At 43.4% G+C, this 26,844-nt stretch overlaps 1 protein-coding gene across 6 annotated transcripts in view; it reads left to right on the top strand.

The window, feature by feature from the left end:
* Window positions 1-26,844, top strand: part of ANKRD44 (ankyrin repeat domain 44) — a 766,729-nt gene that overhangs the window by 732,047 nt on the left and 7,838 nt on the right. The window lies entirely within an intron of this gene.

Here is a 26,844-nt window from a genome sequence, read left to right as displayed (position 1 = left end):
GTATATGATCGAAGTGCTCTCACGTACTCGTTGGTTGCAGCATGCCCCATTCCGCAGCGGTATGGGAAGAACCCTATGATGGAGCATGCCACCAAGGGGAAAGCCTGGTGGGTGATGGTTATTTTAAGAAAACATTCAGTTTTCTACCTATTATAACGAGTAGATAGTCCAATCAAACGGACAGGCTCTCTTTGGTTTCTACAGTATGCTTAGGAGGATGAGTCCTCTGTTTTTTCTGACCTCTACCTCACCTTTCCTTTGACAAATGTCCTTGCTGATAGATTGGAAATGAATCTCTAGGGGGCATGGCCAAGACAAAGACCCTGAAGATGCATTGTCTCTATGCTCTGCGGTTGGGTGCTTCTCCAACACCCACAGAGATGTTTAATGCCTCTCTAAGCAATGTCCTTTTGCTCCAGGAGAGGTGCTGTCCTCGAGGGGGACAGAGTGAATTAAAGAAATTGTCCAGCTAGGAGAACAAGGTGACAAAAAATGCTCTGTCTGCTCTGCTGTGAATTTTAAGATGGCCTCCTTGCTCGGCTGGCTGTAAGAGGGAAAACCAGGACAGTGGCAGCTCTCCTCAGGGCCTTTCGAGGTGGAATTCCTATGGTTAAGCTCCCCGGTACCAAAGAGAGTACTTCATGGGGCCACTTAGTATTCGACAAAGCGAGTGAGATGGGAGCCCCCTGTTTACGTCGCCATGCGCAGCACTGAAACCAATGGGTACCAAGTGAAATAACTTCACCATTGCTGTATTGCAGTAGGAATCTTTCAATATACTAGGGCCCGGAGTCTAAAGCCGGGAGGCTGCAAGGCTAACGGGAACGAGCACTAGACAGCAGAAAATCTTTAATAACACCTTCTAAATTGGCACTTGCGCAGTTCTACCTGATGGAGGCATCCTCCTCAGCGGCCTGCTAGGGTGGGAGGAGAGAGGCAGGGATCCCTGGTACACATGGCCCAGATCTTCTTAGAAGCCAGTGGGAGCTACGTAGAGCAGCTCTGCTCTCCTCATGTCACAGTGTGAACTTTTCTCTGTGTTGAATCCTGATGAACAAGGTAGGGAGACAGAATTGTCCGACAAACGTAAATCGGGTGAGTTTGATTGAGACATTGAAGTATTTGTTTAACACCCTTTAAACTGCAGAGTGTAGTTTTGGAAATTGTATCTCAGGGATTCATTTTAAGCATGGTGACAAAAGTGGTTGAATCCATCAAGCGAACATAGCCCTGGGGGAATAGGTGAGACCTGCCGGTAAAGGCTGACGCTATGCAGTTCCCTAAGGCTCCTTAAACACGTTTTTGCAGCTTCCATTGGAACAACCATATTCCTCAAAAGGGTTCTGAGGACGGCAAGGGGGCCTCTTTTGCATAACAGCCGCTCAAAGAGACATTTCTACCTTTCAACACAACTAACATGGTGACCAACAAGCTAAAATGCCAAAAACAACAAATATCAAAGATATGCTGGGCGCCCAGAAACTGGACGCTGCTCAAGTCTCAGCAGATCTTGACCCAATGTTCCACCCAGCCAAACAACCTACACGTGTAAACCTACAGGCCAGAGCCACGAAGCAGGTTAGCGAAGCTGATGGATTTCTGAAAGGACATCACATTGTTAGGTTAGGATTTTAATCCCATTATGAGTTTGATCGATCCCTGCAGAAAATTGACCTTCATTTGGTTTGGACCACTTAGAGAACAACTTGTCGGTCCTTGAGCACAAAAAAGATGAGCAGCTTGATATAACATAATCAACCAATAGTAGCGATGGAGCTACGACATTGTATGATGCTGTAGAAGATCGATGACCTGGAAAATCAATTCAGTCTAAATTACGTTCTTATTAGAGGTAATAACAAAGTTGTTTCTAATAATGACCTAGATGGTTTTGTGCTGACACTCTTTGCCTGATTGCTCCATACTTCTGATGACAGTGACGTTTTCTTCGACCAGAGACTCAGACAGATAAACCTCATCAGCAAGAACATAACCATCTACCAGAAGTCTCAAGTCTAATTCTTCCAAGAGAAAGAAAAGCTTTAAGCATGGGCCAGAAAGCAAAAACCTGTACTTTTAAGAGGTGACACTAGAACCCTCGTCCATTATGTCTACTTTGGCATACTGCATAGACTTTAGATATGTTACCATGCATCTGCAGAAGGATAAGATCCCTTATCACTGGACTTAACTCTTTTGCCTCCACTCCGGGTGAATGAGCAATGCCAGTTGGTTAGAGATGTCCAAGAGGCCCTTTCTGTATTGGGACTACCAACAGCGTCACAAACGCACCCAGACGAAAAGGAACAACTACCATTGAAGTAACAAATAGAGATCTGGTGCAGCTAGTGATCACGCAGGGTCTGAAAAGAGAGCTGCAGCCAAACACAACAAGATAAAGAAGACAAGCTTCATTTGTCCAATGATGATTAGTGATCATTCAGCCCACGCTCCGCCAAAAGACTGCAACTATTCAGTACCACGCCATCTTACCTACACATAGATGCAATACTTTAACTGCTATCAATACATACTGCGGGGGAGAGGCCCAGGCTTCCCTGGCAGGACCATCCCCTAGTTTTCTCCATTATGAACAGCTCTTGCTGCCTGGAGGTGACTTTAAACGTTGTACGGGTTCACAACAACCGTTGTTGGCTCCTGCTCACCATTACTCTGGCCCCTTTAGAGGTTTGCAGTGAGTGGCTTTGGCCGTCACGTAATGTATAGTCTATTTTACTGTTTATGATTTTAGTTTTGTTTCTGTTGTTAGTTTTTCTGTTAATTGCACACACCTGGGATGGTTATGCCTCATCATGTGGGTGGGGGAGGGGTTTTTGCCCACAGCCGGTATGAGACAGTGATCAGGACAACAACGCTAGACTCTGGAGGGGGAGGTTCCTACATAGAAAAAAGTCTGATTGGAGTTAAACCGCTAACGCCACAAAAAATGACCTATAGCTCAGTGGTCTCCCTAAATGTACATGGCCTGAATTTGCCTGTAAAGCACAAAGTGGTACTGTATTGGCTTAAACATAAGGAGGCAGATGTAGTTCTCCTACAGGAGACACCCTTGACAGCTAACGACACGATGAGGGCGTGATCCTATTGGTTCCCATCCCAAATCCACAAATCAAACCATGATGAAAGGGGTGGCAATACTATTTTAATTCCGCTTGGAGGGGAAAACATAATATAAAGAGGGGAGTCTAATAGGGTTCAGGGTCACCTTAAATGGTATCGCTCAAATCATGTAAAGCCCCAAATGAAAATAAAGACTCATTCTATGCGAATATATTCCCTAAAATATCTCAATTTGCTCTGGGAATTCGGAGTTTCGGAGTGGCTTTGACACAGTTTTCTAGCCAGCAATTGATATGAGGAGGACAAGAAATGTAAATTTTTTTTCTAATGTACACAAGGCTTATTTTAGAATTGATTTCTGTTTAATAATGCAATAGTCTGCCACTTGAATTGTACACACCGATATTGAGGTTAAAACACTATCTCAGGTGGTTCCTATGGACCCCTCTGCCCCGGTGCTACCTTAAAGGCGGCTTTGGATATTAAATGAGGTAGCCCTAAGAGGCACCCTCATTGCGAGAACATATTAGAGAAGTAATAGAACAATATTCTACAAAAAATGATACAGGTGATATAGATTACGCTACAATATGGGAAGCCATGATGGCTGTGATTAATCTCCCACTTCGAATGCCTGGCTGAACAGGAAAAGCAAGACCTTGAGAGCCAACCTACAGCATTTTGGTTCCCTACCCTCGCTTAGAAAGTTGTGTAAGCTTAGAGGTAAACTGGTGCAGATGCTGACAAAATAGGTTGGCAGAAAGCTTCTCTTTCTTAAACAAACCTATTATGAGATAGGGATAAGGCTGATAGGCTTCGGGCATATAAACTGAGAAAACATCACCCAAGAAAGTACATAAAAGATATTTTAGATGAGGAGAATTATTATTATTATTATTATTATTATTATGCGTTCTTATATAGCGCTCGATTACCCGTAGGCATCTCGGCGCTTGCCTTGGGAACCCGTCCTGGCTTTTCCCTGTGAGATACCTGTACTGGGCATCCCCAAGGTGAAAGCCAGGCATCCCGCCGCGGGGGGGCCGTAGTGGAGATTAAGCAAGCTGATGCCCAGAGCTGCAGAGTGTGAACCCGTGATTCGAGTAGGTACCGAAACGAGAATTATCGAGTCCGTGGATATTTTGGGCTCAAGACCCTGCAACGTCGGGAATTGAACCGTGGTCCCGGGTCTGACCTCTGCTTCAGGGTCTACCTCCTCTAACCAGTGAGCCACACTTCTCCAACACATTAACATCCATCCCAGAAATCATAAATGCATTCACCAATTTCGACGTTTTTAGGGTACAACAGTTTGACACTCAAAAACAGGATGACTATCTTCAGACTTTTTCCCCACCGAATTGTAGTGTAGTTCCTATTATCCCAATAGGCTCTGCGCATTGGAATAATACCTTCAATAGTATAGGCCTAGACCAGACGTTAACTAGGTCTACTACTGTCGATATTAGACTTAAAGTTTTGGGTTTGCCAGCTAGCTCAGAGTTCACTAGAAACTTTCTCGAATAGGCAAGGAGGAGTTGAACCTCCCTGGATAGACAAGAAGGGATTTAGTTTCTGACAACCATAGAACATGACAACTTTGCTCTCCCCTAATCAAGAGTGTATCTCGAGAGTCGTGTGAACAAAAGGCAATTTATTTTACTCAGTCAGTACGTGCATTCTTAGTCTCATCAGATTGTAGAGAAAAGGAAGAGACGGGCGTGTTCAATAAAAGATGTTATTTATTGATCAGTCTCTTTTCTCATACAAGAGAAATGGATCGATATTATTGCAATACTTATGGTTAAGTAAAGTGCATACATTAAAAGCAGAAGTATAAAATAATACTGTAAAAACATTGATATGGTTTCTAAGCCATATGAAGGTTTAAAATGAATAAAATATATTACATACACATATACATTTGGTTAATCGTACTCAACTGGTGTTTCTAGCTACGCCTACCCCGTGTATCTGACCTAAGCCTAATACGTGGGCGGGAATAGAAAGTTACAGTTTACGTTAAGTTTGTTTTGCCAAGTGACTGACTAAAGAATTCTCTGTGAGGGGTTATTCAGTTCTGTACCTGGAATCTAGGATGGATGAGGGATGGTATCTCTCGTCTCTGGTCTCGATATTCCAGGCTGCCTGCGAGGGCTACCCGGAAGCGCCGGAGCTGGATTTCTCGGCAGGAGAAATAGGCAGCTGCTCGTTCTCAGCGCGTCAGGAAGGCGGGGCTGCGCCAGCGGGGTCTGCTCTGCTCTGGGCTTCGGCAAGTCTGGCTGCTCCGATCTCGACACCACCGCGTGTGTTTGCATAGGGCAACATCGGTAATATTTATACCTTTAAGGTGCCGAGATTGACGTAAGGATGGACATAGATACGTCAATAAGGATGTCATACGACCAGGTCGTTAGCACATTCTTTTGCTGAAGTTCTCGGTGAAATCAAAACAATGACCGCAGGGTTTTTCCCAGGTTGTCATAGGTTTGATTTGTTATGAGAACTCCGTATGCCTTATCAGGGGCTGGAGGAATATCGCTTGTCTAATTAGATGGCAAGCGTTATGACCTAATCAGATAACACGTTCCTGTGCCGTAGTGTGGCTTTATCAGATAACGGTTCCTGCATCATGGGGGTTTTCTGCCTCATGGGATGGCTGCTAGTTAACTTGTTAGTTTGCTAACCAGAATAGGGTCAGGAATAGGGGGATCGATACAGAACCTATAGGAATACATCACACCCACTCCACGCTAACTATGGACATATTTACTAATCTATGCATAGTAAAACATACTATAGAGTAATGTGTATACCTTACCACCCCAAAATACATAAATGCATTTTGAAATTATCAAATACACGGAAAAAATGCAGTCATATGTATAGTATGCACTCAAGCTGTAGGAAAATGCTAAAGTAATCACGCATTTGTATACATTATTGCTATTTTGTATATGAAAATTTACACATGAAATGGCTCTTAATACAGAAAAAAGTTCGAGACCATTTCATCACAGAATAAAATATTTATGAACATACCAGCGGGCAGCTAATGTCTATAAACTATCTAAAATTAGAAATGTTAGTTCTCTAAGAATAGTTCTTACTTTAAGCAGAAGATAGTGTCCCGAAAAATATGCAAAAATATTTTGGGGCTGCTGAAAAATATGCTGTCCGTGAACTGGAGGGGAAATTGTTCATGCGACTGTATTATTAAAGTTGAAGGCCAAATTCAGGGAACGCCGTGTACGAGCTTGCTCAAAAGTCTCTATTTCTGCTCCGGTGAGAACATCATATCATTTAGACTCTCGAAAAAGTTGTCAACAGCTTCCTGGGAGAGTTCCACTAACTCGGAAATAGGTGTAACCATGCATTCGTGCGCATGATTGTCTCCATTGACATTCTGATTTGGATTGCTGACAGAAGGTCGTACCTGATCGATGCTGCTTTCATCTTGAACCTCACTACCCCTTAATCGTAGTGGTGAAGCTTCCACGAATGCCGTCATCAGGATTGGTAGCCGTTGAGGGCAGCACAAAGCATGAGCCTTTGTTGGACTCAACAATGTTTCTGCATCCATTGGCGCATCCGATTGTAGCGTCAGACAGGTGTCTAACACGCATTCTTCTCCGCATAGCAGGCACCTTAATACAGGTAAAACACATCGTTGCCACATTGGTCGAAAGGATAGAAACCAAGTCATGTTCAGGTCTCTAAGCCGGGATAGTCCCAGGATTTTTGATATCCGGTCCCGGTATCCAATGGCTAGGATTGTTTCTTCCCTTGTCGCAGGTGTTTTGTCTGTGACATGGGTTGCCATAACGAAATATAAGGACTAGGAATAGGATTCCTGCAATTAGTCCCAAAAAAAGGGGAAGTCCGCCAAAAATCGAATGGACGAAATCTGGAAAAATACCCAGTATGGCTTTGAATGGTGTTAATGCCATCGAAAATACTGTCTTAAATACCTTTGAGACTCCACTGGTATCAGAAATATTTAAGATTTCATTCAGGATTTCTGCGAAATGTATGGGGGAATTAGTTGATAACAATGAATGTATCTCTGCAGTCGTCCTTGCGACTTGGAGATCATACGTTTCTTTTGATGACGTGAGCCTTGTCGGCGTCTGAAGAAGCACTGTTTTCATTCTGCTTAAAGTATCTATTCGAATAGAAGTAATTTTCAAGTTGGGCCATGCCCTTGCCTCCCTGTCTGGAAAGGAGCTGGGGAACAATGAGTGTCCACAGCACTTGACCTTCGCAGTCGTAGTTACGAGATAAGGAGTCCCGGGCATAAGACTACAGCATCTGCGGTCTACAATTAGAATGTAACTCCCATTATAGAGTCTTTGAAAGAATGGTTCAATCTCTGTTGCAGGTGCGCCTTGCTGGTGACATGAAAGGTTATTTGAGTTCCCTTCACAGGCTCCATGCAAACTAATTCCGTTACAAAGAAGTGTACCGCTTAGTGACATTGCACAATTATTGCCACTAAGAAACACTTTCTGTCCTTAATTACTGACACATGCATGTGAATAGGGCAAGTTCCATGTTGTTTTAATGTACCCCTTTCCCAGCTTTTCGTACATGCCAGCCTGTATATATTTTTGGCAGTATTGAAACCTGAAGGTTGATATTGGAATATTAATTATCCCATGTATTATCCATTCACTGACAGGTCGTTCTGACATTGTCACTGGTAATCTCTCAAGTTTCTCAATGCTCAGGATTGTATAATCAGCACCCTTCTGGGCCATACTGATTTGTCTATCAGTAAGGTTAAAGATATTGAAAAGTGACGTTGTGTTGATTAAACGCCAAGGCACATAGCCTGAACGCAGATTTTGTAACGTCCAGCCAAGCTGTACAATAGAACGCAATTGGGACTGACCGTGTTGTAATAACAGTAAGTCTTGCGATAATATGTCGATTGCTGAAGACACAATGCTGTCCAGAGAAAAAATTCTGGAGGACAGAGTCATTAACCCATTGTCCACTACAGAAAGTGATTTTTCAAAATTAATACGGTCAATTTCCCGTATCCTTTCTGCTGTCTCAATTTGAGTAACCTTCCAGGCCTCGTTGTATGCTGCATATACAGAGGCTGCTATGAAACGTTTCTGACGCTGTTTGCGCGGTCCCAAAATGAAATCACGCAATTCAGCACCATCAGTAAGTAAAGTTAGGTGTTGCTTAATTTCTGCCAGTGTGGAAGTTTGTAGCCATTGAAGGCATAATTTGCCCACACTGTAGGTGGTTATTATTCCTGGGTGATGTCTTTGGGAATATCTAGGGTCTGGCCTGGTCATTTTGAACCCCTGTGTTTTGTTCAGGAATCTGTCTTGACAGTTATTAGTATCTGTGGGCCAGATCAACCACTTTTTCCAATCTGGATGTGTTCTGTTTTTGTTTAATACATAATTTACGTCTATCTCTTCTTCTGTAGAGCTATTGCTGTTCATTGTTGGTTTTGGAATAGACGGTTTATTTAAGTCTTTGATTTTGGCTAAGCCAAGACAGGTAGTTTGTTGAACAGTGTCATTTAAAAATATAATTTGTTCTGGGATCATGCAGGCTCTAAACAAAGATTCTATAACCTGTACTTGCCATTCTTTTGTGCCCCAAACACTTTTCAATTCAACATATTTGTCCCAATAATCAAAACCAAAAGTATTCATTTGTTCAAAGAATGAGTCTGAATAGATCAATTTTGTGTTGGTTATCATGGTCTTTGTCCCTGTCTTATTTGACAATTTGAAATAAAATGTTTCAGCATTACTTATGTTAAAACCTGAAAAGTATGAATATTTGTCATAAACGGTTCTTGAGCTTCCTTTTGGAGGGGTTGCACAATGTTCCCATTGATTATAATTTAAAACATTTCTAGGTTGTGCAGATCTATGTAGAAAATGGTTACCATAGTGGTTATAACAGTACATACTATCATAATTTGTCGAACCCTGCAAATAATCATGTTTGGTAAATTTAGCAGACATCACTAAGTCAGACATCATATTGTTTGTACTTTCAAAGTCCCAATCATCAGCAAATGTGCTTGGTTTTACAAAGTCACTCAATGAGATTTTAATTTGGTGTGGATATTTCAGGATTTCAACCGGACCATAGATTTCATAGTCAGTGTTATCCCATGCTACCCCACCCGGTATAGGATTGGCTGTGAAGTTGACTGAAGAAAGTTCTCTTTTCTCGACGTGTGAAGATGTGTGTGGTTTGAGGATCAAGTTGATTTTCTGACTTGCTGTGTCCATTTTAGCATATTTTCCCTCAATGAAGCGTCCCAAAGTAAGTATCATGATGAGCCAAAGTATGAGGATAAATGCACCAAAACCCACCCAAAATTCGATCCATGGAGAAATTAGATATGTTTCTTTCAGTTGTTTCAAAAGTACTTTAACTTTATCTTTAAAGGTTTTTGTTGATGGCTGTGTTTTTGATTCAGTGAAGCCTTCAGAGGAATCATCGAAGTTTATGAAGTAGCCGGATGCAGTTCTGTCAATTGTTCCAATAGCTTCAGGATTACTGTTTCTTGCATATTCGTTTGTTACTTCATTATAGGTTGGTGTGTCTCTGCTAAATGTTTTTATTTGGGTTTTCAGAGGTCTAAGTTCCATTGCATTGTTGCATAGTCCTTGTTGTTCTTCTGTAGGCGTTTCGAATGTGATTAGCCTCTTTGTTAGTACCTCTGTACTGGTAGCAAACCTTGGTGTTCTGCTACTTATGGGGAGTCCACTTGGCCTACTATTTGTTATCGGCCACATGATTGTGGTTTTACCAGGTCGATGGATACAACTCGGTTCTCCTTTTTACCAGCAAGCGGCGGTAGTACAACTGATCTTGTCCCGTTGACAGACAAGACAGGAACTGCTTTTCTGTAAGAAGGCCCAAATTCCTTCTTTACCGCGATTTTTTCTCTGACTAGATCCCCGATTTTTGGAATCCAGACAGGTCTTGCTGGGACAGGTGGTGGTTCTTCAGTGGTTGTTGGCTGCTGTTTCAACTTTATGTTGCTCAGGTCTTTTCTTGTTTCGTTTAAGTCCTGTAAAATAGCCAAATGATCTTTGATATCAAAGCTTTTTTCCTTTACCACTGAAGTCTGACTGTCAAGGTCAGAGATTAACATCCTAGTTCCAAATAATAATTCGTACGGACTGAATCCCTTCAGAGAATTTCTTGGCAGGTTATTTAGACTACGTTGGACACTTATTAGATGTTTGACCCACCCAGCTCCCGAACCTAATACCTTTCCGTTATAGATTGCTTTATGCCTTGGTTTTTTCTTTACACCATCCAGTATCCCTCAGGAAGGAAGTGAGAAGATTCCCGCTGTGCTATGCTCATTTGGCCATGTTTCCCCTCAGGCTGGAGGGCCAGATTAAAAACAATGGTCAAACGTAGCATGCTCTTAGCGTATATGCCATTTAGACACGCAAATCTTTGTATAACAGTCCAGACGTCAGCCGAGTGCCGGTGATCTACATTATAAGTGGAAACTAGCCTGTATATGTTAATCGGACGCTTTGCTTTTTACTGTTGATCTTTTCTGGAGTGAAACGACACGGTATTACACCGTTTCTCTCACCACTGCGATTTCTGTTACAGTTTTGGCAGTTCTTTACAAAAATGGTATGATGCAGGCTCATGCCTGGCCACCAGTACCTTGATTGTAATTCTTCCAGAGAATCTTTTAGTTTGAGGTGTCTGAGACCCTCGCCCATATGTGCGTCTGCTATTAACAAGTTTCTCCTGTCCATGTTTGGAATCACTCTATCCCCCACTCCAGGGATTCGAGCAAAAGGGACGGAGTTTGCATCGATTATGTATGTATAATTGAGTGGATAGTTGATCGGTAGCGCTGAGCAGTCACCTTTTGATGACGTTTTCACCGCCAGCACTGTTTCACCGTCAATATACTTCACTGTACGCTTTTTCTGAACTACGGAAGCCGATTTAGTTGCTACCGCTGTGGCTGTTTCAGCCAATGAATTCCCTGCAACGTGAACGCCGTCACGCTGATGACTCAGTGAATGTGTCACGTGAGTCTTTGGTAGTTCTTTTTGTAAAAGAGCTATTTGTTCCCAGAGCAGTTTCTGCTTTATTGTTGCATCTGTGTCATCTTTGTAACCGTTTTGAATCCATGTCTGCAAATCGTTGTTATATGATTTGACGCAGTAATATGAATCGGACACTATAAGTGTCGGGAATTCGCGATCTGCATTATCTAGCGCCATTTTCAATGCTATTATTTCAGTCTGTTGTTCTGAATTAGTTTCTACTGAGTGTGTTTTTGTTAATAGAGGTCTTAGTTTACCTCCGCGCCACACTTCTTTTGTGATCTCACATGTTGGGTTGTATGCTTGTTCTCCCCAAACGGAAGGTTGAGCATGTCCGTCTGTATAGATTACACAAGCGTATTGTCGTAAGGGCAGAATGTCGATTGGCAGAGGGAATGTTCTTTCATATTCTAGATTTTTTAGTTCCTCTAGTTCTGGATCAAAGTAGTAGTATACTTTGTCCGTTGTGATTGAATTCACCCATTGTATCCATTCCGGATTCAATGTTGTTGTTGGTAAATTACATGGTGTTGTTAATGCCTCAAAGGCTGATTCTGCTGTTCTGACCGTGGTGTGTCTACCGTCTGCTTGATCTTTTTCTCTAGCTATTGCGGTTTGAACTGCATGAACAATTTTTTCTTTAATGCTGAATTTCTTTTCAGCTTCTGTGTACAAGTGTGATTTCAATGCAATTGGTACCTTTTCTCCCTCATTAGAGGTCAGGTATGTGAATCCGCATCTTCCTGGGATGACTCGAATCACAAGATTGCGTGTGTTATCACGTGTTTCTAATTTTGTTTTAATTAGCATGTCTGTTTGTAAGGATCTCAGAATTTCTGTGTGTATTTGAGTCCAATTGGTTCTTTTAAAATCCGGTTTTATTAGATCATAAAGGGGTTTGACCCTTTCTGCGTAATTTGCAATGTATGTTCTTCCGAAATTTAGGAAGCCTAGAATTGACTGTAGGTTTTTTAGTGTTCTAGGTGCTTGGAGTACGGCACATTTCTCTAGGAAATTGTCAGCCAGGCTTTTGCCTTCACTTGATAATTCATATCCTAAGAACAGGACTGTCAGATGGGCAATTCTGGATTTTTTAAAGTTGAATTTGTAACCCTCTGCTGCGAACCCAAGTATTATGGTGTTCACTCTCTTCAAGTGAGTCTCCAAGTCATCATCTGTTAAGTATATGTCGTCGACATACAATAATGCTTCGTCGTCATATGTTTGTAGTAATTCTGTTACTCTCGCTGAGAATACTCCTGGGCTGTTCTTGTACCCCTGGGCTAACCGACAGAATTGTTTTTGAGTGCCATTTATTGAGAATGCAGACAAATATCTGCTCTCTGGTGTTATGTTTTGACAAAAGAATCCATTAGAGATGTCTAATGTTGTTTTGTATTTTTTGCGCACTATGTTATTCATTAGTGCAGCACTATGCGAGTTTTGCACTGCAAAAGTTTTGCAACATGAGTTAAGGTGTCGGTAATCCAAAACTAGACGATATGAATTGTCTGGTTTGGAGACCGGAAACAAAGGGTTGTTCATTTGTGAGGTGCAAGTTTCAATCACCCCCTGGTATTCTAGCTGATCTAGGATTTCTTTTACCTGTTTTTTAGCTTCTTGCTTAATTGGGTACTGCCTCTGTGCAGTAGGTTGTGATTTTAACTGGATTTTGTGAGGAGGAGAGTCCTCATCCCATCCTACGTGATTTTTATATAAAGCAGGAGCTAGGGCTACTGCCCACTTTCTGGCAAGTGTGTATTTTTTATGAATTGGGATATGATTTGAGAAGGCAGGCATAATTATTTCTTCGCCATGAGGGCACTCCCTGACAAATTCTGGTGGCCAGTCTTTTTCAGCTAGAAGGATGTCATAGCCCTTGGAGAGATTATCCCAAAATAGTCCCCTTATTTTTCTAGTCTTATCCCCTTCTATACGTAATGTTATTTCATATATTTTGTGAGGTTTGCTAACTCTGGTGTCTGCAGTTTCCACTTGAAGATATTCATTCGTGTCCACTGTCTCCAGATGATTCATAAGGACTTTGCGAGCTATGCTCACTTCTGCTGCGCTGTCTAGCATTGTCTGAGCCCATTCTCCGTTTTTCAGTTGTGTCCTCAGTATTCTCGGCATTGTTAACTACCTTGATACTGGCTACCTTCTTTTTTGGAAATTGTAATTTCTTTTTTAGCTTAGCAGGTTCCTTGTCTTTGGACTTGGCGTGCTCTTCTCTTTGTTCTGATCGTCCTCTTCTTTCCGATTTCTGCGAGGAAGTCTGAAAAGATTGAGAGGGACGTGTATCAATGTCTTGATATCTATCAGGTTTCTTTATATTATCCCTATTTCTAAGGTTATATCTTTTCCCAGAGGGGTCACTCTGGGGTGACCTGTGTCTTTGGTTCGGAGATTTTTCTCTTCGCCTAGGAGACCTTCCTCTGGACTGGAATTTCTTTTCTTTAGGATTGGATTGTTTGTTTCCATCCCAGCTCTTTTTTTTTGTGATGTTGAGTTATTATTAAAAAATATTTTTTCAGGACTTTCAATCAGTTGTGGTTTTACTGGTATTCCACCTAAACTATCTCTACCTAGTTCCTCATAGGATTTTTCTATGATTCTGGCAATTTCAGCTGGTTGGTCTGCTATATCTGTCTCTTTTAACCTCTGGCGGATCGCCACGTTCGCTGGTTCTCCTTTTATGTTGGCTAATAATATAGCCGAGACCTGCTTGAAGTCTTTTAGTAATTTCATACCAAGAGTTAAAGCGGGTTCTGGACCATATTCATCTTGAATTTGTTTTAGCACATCTGGTATTACCGAAATGGATGGAACACCGTGCGTTTTTGTGTAGATGGAAGCAAAGACTGTACCCCAAGTGTCACAGTCCTCAATGTGTGGTGCGATTCCCATTGGAAGACAGATAGTCAGAATCCTGTGTTTTTCTAACGGGGTGGTGTCTGGAAACACAGCCTCGATTTGGGTGATTTTTTGTGCTAACCAGAATGGTATTTGTTCCCGTTTAGCTGGTACTTTACCTAGGCATGATTGAATGTTCTGTGGTGTAATTTTATTTGTGTTCCCCTGGTGAGGGGTCAGCTGTGGAATTTTAATTGCTGGCTGAATTGTTGAAGTCCGCATCACATATTGGACTAATTGTCTATGTATTTTTATTAATTGTTTTAGCTGTGTTAACAGCTCTGCTGCAGACATCCCATTGATGTCTGGATGTGGTGTGTATCCGGCTAGGACCGGCCACGTTGCTCCTGGTATACCTAAAGGACCGAGCCTGGTGATGTGATTATTATGTTTTAGGGCGCCATTAAATAAGAGCAAATGCTCTTGAAATTTAAGTGGTACTTCCACCTCCTCGAAAGGAGTGTACTCTCCAGGAGGTTCCTCTACTTTGTAATAGTGGAAGTACTTTGTTACAGCATTTGCTGCTGGAAAATGTATCCATGAATAGTATACCTCTGTCTGCCGATATTCGTGTGCCTCAATTACGAATATGACTGTACCACCTCTAGGTGTCAGTCCATTTTCTATAAGTTTTAAAGTTATAGATTTCCTTTTAATGACCGGGATGAGTATTATATCCGGGTCTGCGTCTTGCAGTGCAGTATCAGCTGCTGCTATTTCAGTTGCTAATCTAACTGCCTCTCTTTCTCCTTCACTGTCTGACATTGTACCGACAGAAGGTTATTTTGTTTGTTTGCAGATCAGGTTTCTTATGGAAACAAAGATTAGATGCACAATATTTTGGAACGGTTTATCCTTCAACGTTGACTAAACCAAGTACCATACATAGGAGTTTCCTCCTGCGAGGTTTGGCGGATATTACCTTTCACCCACTCCAGACGTCTTTGGAGTATTATGGGAAAAAAGGGGTCTGAGTGAGAAAGCACGACTGAGTTACTCTAAATGTCTTACGTTAGTTGTATCGCCCTTCCAAACACGTTGGGCGCCATGTAGTGTAGTTCCTATTATCCCAATAGGCTCTGCGCATTGGAATAATACCTTCAATAGTATAGGCCTAGACCAGACGTTAACTAGGTCTACTACTGTCGATATTAGACTTAAAGTTTTGGGTTTGCCAGCTAGCTCAGAGTTCACTAGAAACTTTCTCGAATAGGCAAGGAGGAGTTGAACCTCCCTGGATAGACAAGAAGGGATTTCGTTTCTGACAACCATAGAACATGACAACTTTGCTGTCCCCTAATCAAGAGTGTATCTCGAGAGTCGTGTGAACAAAAGGCAATTTATTTTACTCAGTCAGTACGTGCATTCTTAGTCTCATCAGATTGTAGAGAAAAGGAAGAGACGGGCGTGTTCAATAAAAGATGCTATTTATTGATCAGTCTCTTTTCTCATACAAGAGAAATGGATCGATATTATTGCAATACTTATGGTTAAGTAAAGTGCATACATTAAAAGCAGAAGTATAAAATAATACTGTAAAAACATTGATATGGTTTCTAAGCCATATGAAGGTTTAAAATGAATAAAATATATTACATACACATATACATTTGGTTAATCGTACTCAACTGGTGTTTCTAGCTACGCCTACCCCGTGTATCTGACCTAAGCCTAATACGTGGGCGGGAATAGAAAGTTACAGTTTACGTTAAGTTTGTTTTGCCAAGTGACTGACTAAAGAATTCTCTGTGAGGGGTTATTCAGTTCTGTACCTGGAATCTAGGATGGATGAGGGATGGTACCTCTCGTCTCTGGTCTCGATATTCCAGGCTGCCTGCGAGGGCTACCCGGAAGCGCCGGAGCTGGATTTCTCGGCAGGAGAAATAGGCAGCTGCTCGTTCTCAGCGCGTCAGGAAGGCGGGGCTGCGCCAGCGGGGTCTGCTCTGCTCTGGGCTTCGGCAAGTCTGGCTGCTCCGATCTCGTCACCACCGCGTGTGTTTGCATAGTGGCAATATCGGTAATATTTATACCTTTAAGGTGCCGAGATTGACGTAAGGATGGACATAGATACGTCAATAAGGATGTCATACGACCAGGTCGTTAGCACATTCTTTTGCTGAAGTTCTCGGTGAAATCAAAACAATGGCCGCAGGGTTTTTCCCAGGTTGTCATAGGTTTGATTTGTTATGAGAACTCCGTATGCCTTATCAGGGGCTGGAGGAATATCGCTTGTCTAATTAGATGGCAAGCGTTATGACCTAATCAGATAACACGTTCCTGTGCCGTAGTGTGGCTTTATCAGATAACGGTTCCTGCATCATGGGGGTTTTCTGCCTCATGGGATGGCTGCTAGTTACCTTGTTAGTTTGCTAACCAGAATAGGGTCAGGAATAGGGGGATCGATACAGAACCTATAGGAATACATCACAGAATTTAAGAGATGATTTGATGGATCTTATGGAACCAATTTCAGAAATATGCACAGCCAAAAGGACCCACAGCTGGATGGCTTCACGCCCTCATTTTAAAAACGCTTGTACCATGACCTTAGCTAGCGCTCTCTGAATGGTGTCTGAGTCTATGATCATGTCCAGAATCGGCATTGCTTCTCAAACCTAAGAAAGACCCTCCAGGCATGTGCCTCGTATCGCCCGATTATCTTACTCAATTGGGATGTCAAATTTGGTGATGAGGCTCTAAGACGTCTGGCCTACACTGATCAGCCCAGCAGGTGGATTTTAGTTGGAAAAGGCAAGCTGGGGGACAATATAAGGCAAGGTGTAGCCTTGATGGATGTGGCCAAGCGCCACTCCCAACCAATGGTCCTTCTATCGCTTGATGCAGAGAAGACCCTAAATAGGGTTGAGTGGGCTTACCTGCACAAAATGAGTGGAAAACCTCTGTTAGGATTGTTATTGAATATTTTCCTTGGAGCCAACAAACAACGTACCTCAACAAAGATTAAAATTACCAGACAGTACTCGGCTAATATACCGATAAGGACCAGACAGGGCTTCCCCCTCTCCACTGTGATGTTTGCGTTCGCAATTGAACTTCTGGTTCATTGTATCACTAAGAACTCAGCCATTTAGGGGGGTTAAGGTTGGGAATATGGAGCATTGACTGGCATTATTCGCCGATGATGTTCTTTGCTTTCTAACATCTCCTGAAACTTCATTATCAGCTTTACAGGAGGAGTTAATCATGTTTGTAGAAGTATCTGGGTACAGGGTTAACTATGCTAAATCAATGGGGCTGAAAGTCGCAGACTCCCTCAATGTCACACATGGTCCATTCTTACAGGCAGAGTATGCCTAGGCTATAAATGATATTCTATATGTGGGGAATCGGCTTTCATCCTCAACCAAATCATTATATGACTGCAGCGTCCCTTCTTTCCTTCAAACACTTTATAAGGATTTGTGCAGATGGGGAAGGCTGGAGATTTCGTGGCTGGGTAGGATAGCCAGTGTAAAGATGAACTTCTTGCCTAGGCTGTTATAGTTGGCTCAAACACTCCCATTGCAGTTCCCAAAGATGACACTGTCACAAATTCAAGCACAAATATTACATTTTGTGTGGTGCGGTAGAGCACCAAGAGTATCAAATACAACTCTATATCTGAGAGAGGCTTGGGTCTTCCTGACATTAAAGCTTCGCTCCAGGCCATTCAGATCCATCTGGCTCTAGATTGGAACTTTTACCCTGAGAATAAGCCTTGGAAGTTAGGTGGAGAAGGCCTGTGCTAAGGTTCCCATGCAACATCTCATCTGACTTCCCCAAAAAGCAAGGCACAGGGCCACTACCATGCTCCAACCACCATCCCCTTTACTGACTATTGGAAGTAAATAACGTGCAAAAAAGCTGCTTCTGTTCTACATCGCGACTGACACCTCTGCTTTGTAATCGTGAGTTTCCCCCATGCACGACTGACTTAAGGTTCCGGTCCTGGAACCATTCTCAATCACCACTTTTAAGGGATTTTTGGGGGACAAACTCCGCTTAGTGAGAGAAAAGCTCAGTCAGCGTCTGGGGCTGGAGGCAAGATATAAATACCGACTCTATACAGCCCCTAATTTGGTCAGAAATAGGAATATTCATCCCATAGCTGGGAGAAAGTGCACACACATAGAAACCCTATTAATGGGCAGTGTATGATGTTAAGGCATTACTTGGCTCTATTGATATAGTTAGGGCTGCACTACAAACCAAACACAAGTATGAGCTAAGCTGGGAAAGGGATCTCAATATAGAAATAACGAGTGACATATGGGCCACAATGTAGATGAGAGCAGCTAAATCTTTCATCTGCAGCCAGCATAAAGAAAAAGCTTGCAAATTACTCACCACATGGTACCTGCACCGAGTCAGACTGAAAGCATTTTTTGGAAGCACAGATCACTGCTGGAAGGGTTGCGGAGAAAAAGGAACTCTGCTAAGTATTTTGTAGTCATGTGCTCATATCCAAACCTATAGGGAGACATATCTCACATCAGACCACTATACTGGAATCTCTTTGCTGCTCAATCCCACAATGATTTTATTAGCGAACACTGGAACAGCGACATATCTTTTGACCACCCCAATGAGGAAATTGATTACACACTTTGTTTTAGCTGCACGTCTTGCTCTTGCCCAAATGTGGAAGAGACGGACAAACCCCTCAGTAGAACAGTGGTGGGGTACGATTTACTCCATATACGCCGTGGAAAAACTATCAGCAATTGTTTATGCCTGGGTATAAACATTTGAAAAGATTACTTACCGATATGAAGAGTCCAGGTGTTTGGGGGTAATCAAGCCATGATGTCCAACATATTACATCGATCACATATATGCGAGATGTCTCCTTGCGGCGAGAGATGCAAATCCGCCACACTCCAGGGAGAAGGGGCAAGGGTGGAAGGGGGAGATGGTCTGGGGGCTCCCAAGGGATAGGGCTGTTGTTGGAGATTGTAGAGCAGCCATTATTATATCGTTGGATTTGTGTAATGGTCTTGGTCACACGCTGTTTCAGACCTTTACTTCAGACTATTAGAAAGTACATGCTTTGAACGTTGTTACGCTGATTCCAACGTAACACCAGCCTCAATGCCTCAGAGTGACAATGTAGATTCCCCTATCCATGGGCAGGAAATCATGATTTTAGTAAAGTTACAGAGTCGAGTTTTGCACAGCCCCTCTCTTCTCCCTCCCTCTGATTGTTTATTCTGTTCATTTCCTTCTCACATGATTCAGGTTAATACTTTGGACAGGCTATGCCTATTTGCATCTGTGGATCTGAGATGCTGGTAGGCAATCCAATGTCCTGTCCCTCCTGTTTGCCTCACAACCTTGGGAAGGAATGAGTCTGATCCGCACCGGCTCATACGCACGGCGTTTACTTTGAACATCACTGAGTTTGTGGACCACGCTTTTGAAAGAGTTGAGTGGCAATCCAAAATGTGCAATATACCCTTAAGAGCAAAATGTACATTGGGTTACCGAGGGATTTAAACAAATCTTTCTCTCACCTATTATGACTTAATGACGAATACCGTTAAAAACATACAACGTTTAAAGCTGCTTTCTTTGTACAATTATGTCTTCCAACAGCCAAATGTATCTTGTCATGCTTTTATACATTGAGATAAGGTTTTGTTGAATAACAACCCTCTACTCTTTCAGTAAGTCGTTTTGAAGTTTAACCAACCTCCTTCCAATGAGCTTTTAAAACTCGTTGCTATCTCGAAGCAAAATGCTTTTGCATTTCAGTGTACAAAGGAAGGGTTTCTTTATTGGACTATGTCTGTGATGATGGAGCTCATTTCAAGGCGGCTTGTGCCTTGTAATGACTTGCTTTACAAGGTTGTGGTGTGTTTCAGGTGGGAGGAATCAAGCTCATTCCAAACACTTCAGAGACTATGACTGTTGCCTTTGTCTTTGACATGGTCTTGATCGACGCCTGCCATGGGTCATCTGTGCTTTCGGTCATGAGCGGTGCCAGGTCTGATAGGACACTCCTCAGCAGTTGTCCTGGTGGGATCCCTTGAGCTCTGTACATTCCTTCTTGTCACTAACAACCTGTAGGGGAAAGAGGGCAGAGAACATGCGCACCCTGCAGCGCGTGCAGACTTGTCGCGCCTCTTCCCTGACGGCCTTAACATGATTTGCTTCTCACAAATCTCTTGTAGATAAAAATGCAGGGAACCGAAGCTTGGGCAGGTTCACAAAGCCCCTGAGGGCGTTGGCGAGATGCCACACAAAAAGAATATTCCATATACAAGAACAATGAAAAGGGAATGATGCTTGCCTGTGCTTTAGTAGGAGAACTTGGCAGTGGCAGCATGCTTACTACATCTTAGGGTTGAAGGTGGTGCCTTCTTACTGATTTTGAAGTAGGAATAGTTTTAAACCAGATGTTTCCTTTCTTCTATTATTCAGTGTAAACCTTGAAAAGCGCAAGTTGTCTCAAATCCTATTGATATTAGGTTCCCATTTCAGAGCACAATACTTTCCTTTTATCATTAAATCAAGCTGACCGTTCACCCAGTTATGCTTCGCCATAGCAGCATTTCTTAATATTTAGAGGCTCCACATTTATCCTTACTTGGATTAATGTTTAACCAGGAGTCTGTCCAAGTAAGAAGCTTTCACCCCTCACCTGCTGACTAATACATATGTGTGTCAAGGTGTTACTAATACATAAGCTGCTGGTGCAACCAACAAGCTGGCCAGGACCACCCCGGGGAGAGTTACACTGGCTCAGAGGTGTTGCTGTCCAGTGCTGATACCCAGCAGTGTACTACACGCCACCCATGTGTACTTAAGGCAAGAGGACTTTGTCACCTTCCCTAGACTGGTCTTCAGCCCGAACCAGGACACTAGACAACAGGGCGCAGCTCTTCTAGAATGCAAAATGTTTTCGTATTATCGATTAGCCTTTTATTTATGAATTGCTAGCTACCGAACCACGATAACAAAAACCAAGGAGGGATTCAGTGAGCAGACCACTTGAGGCTGCAGCAATTCCCTGGATGCCTTTATGCATCATCCCTCCTGCATAGGAAGGTCAAGCCTAGAATTCTTTAGAGGAGTCCAATGTTCAAATCTCTCTGAATTCCTGATCTGTCAGCCCCTGCTGAGAGCTTCCATCCTCTGGCTTCCAAACCATTTCATCATCCTTACCACAGCCTTTCCTATCCTCATGGCATGGTGCGCCGTGAGACTACTCAAAGCACGGGTAGCATCAACACTGTGGTGCGTGTGTGTGTGGATGGGCAGAGCACATACCAAGGTAAGTGAATTACAGAGAAGACACTTGAAGGTCTGGGACAGCGGAGCGCCTTTTGGAGACTTCGGAGAGTTTACAATTAGTAGTAATAACAACAATCATAACCTTAGTTTTGCTGTTCAAGTTCCGCAAACCCTACTGAGGTTAATGGTGCTCGATATATGAACCTGAGAAATTAGGACTTTTGAGATGTAAGTCACGTAGCAGCAAGCAGTTAACTCTCTTTGTCCCTTTACCAGAAAATCCAGAGCAGGGTACCGGTGTTGTCCTTGAACCATACATGGAGCCATTACTGCTCTCTGGATTAAGACAAATCAACACTGTTTCAGGAGAGGCAACCAGTGGCCTTATTCACTATGAAAAAGTTAAGGATAGCTTTACGCCATCCATCTATCTACAGGCCACCATTTCTATTTAGGTATATGATCAAGCAGAAATAAATGATCCCATTGTTGTGACAAAGAAAAATAAGATGAAAACCCAAAACAGGAATTGAGTACTTTGTGCTAGGTCTTCTATTTTATAATTCCCCACAGGTGTCATGCTGTACAAAGGAGAAGTAGGGATAAGCTGCATACGAAATTCAGTAGCTAATCAAGTATCCGATATGTATGCAAAGATCCAAATTCAACTTTGTATCCCTAGTATTTTGAATGAAAAGCTGCCAAAAATTAAGTTGCTGCTGGGCAATCATCATCTCATCGGTCCTGACCTTCCCCAAAATTACGATTTTACACCACCGCAACTCAAGACTCTCACTGGTAGAAGCAAAATCCCTGGATCCATCATAGCATATACCCATTCTTATAAAAACTTCTAACCACAGATTTCTCATCTTAGAATATTCTCCAGGCATCAGACTGGATCCAGAAAAGCTTTTAAGTAGTACTCCTGCACCGCGGGTCGTGGCGCCTATGGTTCCTCACCAACATAATTCGCTTTATAGGCACCACCCATGCGCACTGACATCAGTTCCTTTCTTTCAGCCCCTATTGATGCAGATCCTCAGCTCACCTGATCTCTCTGATACATCTTTTTCTCAGAGTAGTCAAGGTGTTTTTTGCAAATTCTACATAGTGTGCAAGGGACATGTTTTCCAACAGGTCGACCAGGTTTAAGCCTTATGGAGAATGTCACAGGCAAATATCTGCCATTGATCTCCACTTGGTCTGTGTGTGGTGCTTAGGGTCATCTCACGAATCCTCGACCTGTGATGAGTGCAACTGAATGCATCCAAAGGCCATCCGGGAGTAGGAGGCAAAACATTTAATTGCCCAACACCACAAGGCTCCTAGTCTGTCAAAGTTGCAGAGGCTGGGCCATTCTCGATCTCAATCCCAGGTCCAGTTTCCAGAGGACTCGTCATCTAGGTCTTCAGGTAAGTCATATAAAAACAAAAATGTCAAAACGGGGTTCTTCCCCATTGCACCATTCCAGGTCCCACAACAGGTCGCCACATCTCCAGGACCGGCTCCCAAAGTTGTTCCGCAGAGCAGCTCCCTGATTCTGTCATGCACCAGCGGGCATTTCCCAGGCCCATTGACATCCCTGCTCAAATTCAGGAGTCCCAGGAGGCTATGATGTGTCTGTTTGCCCAATCGACCCCCTGTGGAGTATCTTTGAGCGTCATAGGATCGAGAGGTTTCCTAACTTGGACACACCAGCAAAACCTCCCTCAGCACCAGTAGTGCCCTCTGGGTCCACCCACGATACTGTTACTGTTCCCACAGTGGGCTAGGCCTGCCATATGCCTATGCTGACTTCAGCAGTGCTAGATGTCCCAACCATAGTTCTGTCCAATGCCTATGCAGCGCTGCACCATACTCAGCCAAGGCCCAGAATGACGCTTGCTCCTCACACTCATACTTCTGAAACTGACTCTGTGTCGCTGCCTCAGAGCAAGGGACAGTTTATGCATGACATTATTGGTACAGATTTAGATAATGACACTTATGAAGTCAGAGATTACTGTGATCTGGGATATCATGAAGACAACTGGTATGACAAGCCTCTGGAGTGGAGTGGTTTAGACGCCTCCCCTGCCTCAGTCTTGTTTTCTCCTCTGCACCCGGCCACCACCGAAACTGCTTTGTTCGCTATCCGAGTCTGTAGAGCCTCTGACATTCTTGTTCTCCACCTTTCTAAGCAAGTCCTCTTCTGGCCAAAGAAGCCATAAAGATGATGCAGACACCAGAATAAGATCGTAGCTGTTATTCCCCCTACTTCCTGGTGCCGAAAAAGGACAGAGAGCTCTGTCGTATTCTAGATCTTCGTCCTCTCAACACCTTCCTGAGAAATCACAAATTCTAGATGTACACCTTGGCTCCGGTCTTGTCTTCCCTCAATCCCAAAAATGAAACTGTATGGTGGCATTGGACCTGCAGGACGCTTATTTTCATATTCCATTCTTCATGCCCACAGGTGATACCTGTGGTTCACGGTGGACCAGGAGAATTTCCAGTTCACTGTACTCCCATTTGCCTTACCAGCATACCTTGGTTGGTAATGAAAGTGGTGCCGATAATTGTAGCTTATCTGCACAGGCTGCGGATCCCAGCCTCTGTACCTCGATGACTGGCTGTTGAAGGCGGGCTACCCCCAGGCAGTTACCACCCACCTCTAGACTACGGCGAACCTCATCACATCGCTGGGATTCACTATAAATGTGCCAAAGTCACACCTGACTCCTTCACTGATGCTCACTTTCATTGGAGCCATTCTGGACATGGTGTAGTTTCTCACCTATCCCCCAGAGCCCAGAACATTTTGGAAATTAACCTGATGTTTTGGCCTTGGTCATTGGTCTCAGTGAGATTGAGTGTGAGGTTGCTGGGTCTGATGGCCTCCTGCATCCTGCTGGTCAAGTACACTAGGTAGTATATGTAGGCTTTGAAGTCCTAGCGGCAGCAGCATCAAGGAGACCTCCCTGCATAATTCCAGATTTCAGACAAGACTGCAAAAGACTTGCAGTGGTGGCTTAAGGGCCTCTTTTTTGGTCAGTGGCATGTTGTTCTCCCTACCCTGACTAGAGCCAACAGTGGTAACTGATACAGCTCTACTGGGATGGGGTGGCCACCCATGGGAAGTGGCGCTCCGAGGCCTCTGATTTCCTGCAGAGGCTCAGCTCTATATCAACCTATTGGAGTTACAAGCCATCTGCTTGCTGCCGAAAGCCCTTCTGCCCTCTAGGAAGGCTGGTTCAGGTGTTCGCAGACAACACCACTGCCATGTGGTACTGCAGGAAGCAGGGTGTGTGAGTTTTTAGATCTTGTGACAGGAGTCCTGCGCCTCGGGACATGGCTGGAGTGCCAAGGGATTTTTCTGGTGGCACAGCACCTGGCAGGATCCTTGAATGCCACGGAGGACAAACTCAGCCATCGATGCCTAGCGGATCACAAATGGTGGTTACATCCTGAGGTGGTGCATGGTCTATTCCATGAATGGGGAGAACCTTGGCTCAGTCTGTTCACCACTGCGTGAACGTGCAATGTTAGCACCTCTGCGCAATGGGTTCCTAAAGTGGGTCTCACTCTAAGACGCATTCAGCATAGAATGGAACCCAGGACTCCTTTGTGCCTTTTCAGTTATACCACTGTTGCCCGGAGTTCTGAAGATCAGGACCTTCAGGGCCCAAGTCCAGGGACATCTTAAGGACTTTGGGGGCCCTGGGTCAAACATATTTTGGGGGCCCTTGTTCAGGACAGCTTTGACTTCATGACCCAATTTCAGCACTTTCATGCCCTCTTTGGTGAGGTCACTGAGATTGCACAGGCACACTCGTCCAAATTCTAAATGTGTTTACATCTAATATTTGGGGATGTGACGTGTTTTCAATATTGTAACATAGCAGCAGAACACTAATATTACTGCAAATAATCTCTGTGATGCCCTCTCATTTCTCATATGTGAGGTCCTGTTTTGATCTAATATAACCTTTTTTTATAGATGCTGCATGCAACATAAACACAATGTTTCTCTGCAAAATGTCTGTAAAAGAATCTCACACATCGGTATTTAAAACAAACTGTTTAAGAATTATTCAAGGTCATCAGGGCAAGACTCTGCAGGACAGAGATTGCTCTATCGAGGGGCCCTTAGAAAGCCAGAGTCCACTTTTTGAATGCCTTAAAATGTCTCCTCCCAAGTCATCCTGATGGTTCTGGGCTTGGCCAGGAGATTTTGGTATCCCGAGCTCCTGAGCATATCATCCAATCAGGCTGCCCCTTCAAGAGGATCTCCTATCCACAGCAGCATGGCAGGGTTCTGCACCCTGGCCTGCAGGCCCTCCACCTCCATGCTTGGAGATTGAACGGAGGCAGTTGAGCACTTTTGAGTTCTCTCCCAAGGTCATAGATATTATTTTGGCAGCCAGGCGTCTCTCTACTGAGTCTGTCTATACTTTAAAGCACACAGAGAGGCAACATAATATATTACAAAAATGCACAAATGCACAATAGGTGACTCAATCCAGACTCTTCAATAATGTGAGATATGTTCCATTTAATGGATTCTTGCATCATTCATGGTGTAAGATGATTGAACAAAGCAGCAAAAAATACAGCCAACACGTTTCGCTCCAATGGGGCTTCCCCAGGGCAGTCATTGGAAATTAATCCTCCAATCTTATGGTGATCACTAGCGTAACTGGATCACTATATTTTATACTTAATGCCAATATATAGTCCCTAGTCCGAAACCAGTAGTATTCATGAAAAGTCCTCAGTTTCTCCCACACTTTCAATTAGTAGTCCACAATTGCTTTAAAAACATCGAATCCTCAGACTGTATATTGTAATCCAAATTCAATTATCTTGTGTTCACTTTGATAGGTGACTCTCCATGTATTTAAAGTTACTTCATTTTGGGCTCCAGTACGACACCGTGCTTCTCAGCCCGCCGCCAGCCTTCGAAAATTCAACGGGCTGTCTATGCCTGTTGTTGGGACATGTTTGTGGCTCGGTGCGTGACCAAACAGGTCAATCCACTTCATACAAAGTTGTCTGGGGGTTTGTTTTTTGTATTGTCTTTGGCGTGGCAAGGTCTTGCTTAGGGCACAGTCAAAGGTTATCTGTCCACTGTTTCTGCTTTCTTACTATAGATAGGTCAGCCTTCCATGTTTCAGTCTCCAGTAGTCATGCATGTTCTGGAAGGGCTTCAACATTTGTTCCCCCCTCGCAATTTGTTATGCCCCAGTGGAACTTGAATTTGACTGAACTGTTTGAACCCATGCACTGATGTCCTCTCTGATTGCATACCCTGAAGACGGTTTTCTTAGTACTATAAAAATCGGCCCGGAGTGTGAGCAACCTTAAGGCTCTCTCGGTTCACCCTCCTTATACTTATACTTCCTTTTATCCGGACAAGTTAGTTTCTGTGTTTACTTCTTATTAAAGGTGGTGACGCCTTTTCACAATGGTCACATCATCACCCTACAAATGTTTTTCACTCCACCCCACAGCTCTAAGGAAGAGGAGTGTCTCCAACACCTGGAACCAAAGGTGA

Source organism: Lissotriton helveticus, chromosome 3_1 (assembly GCF_964261635.1).
Source record: "Lissotriton helveticus chromosome 3_1, aLisHel1.1, whole genome shotgun sequence".
Lineage (NCBI taxonomy): Eukaryota > Metazoa > Chordata > Amphibia > Caudata > Salamandridae > Lissotriton > Lissotriton helveticus.
The sequence above is the reverse complement of the archived record's forward strand: the minus strand, read 5'-3'. Positions and strand labels throughout refer to the sequence as shown.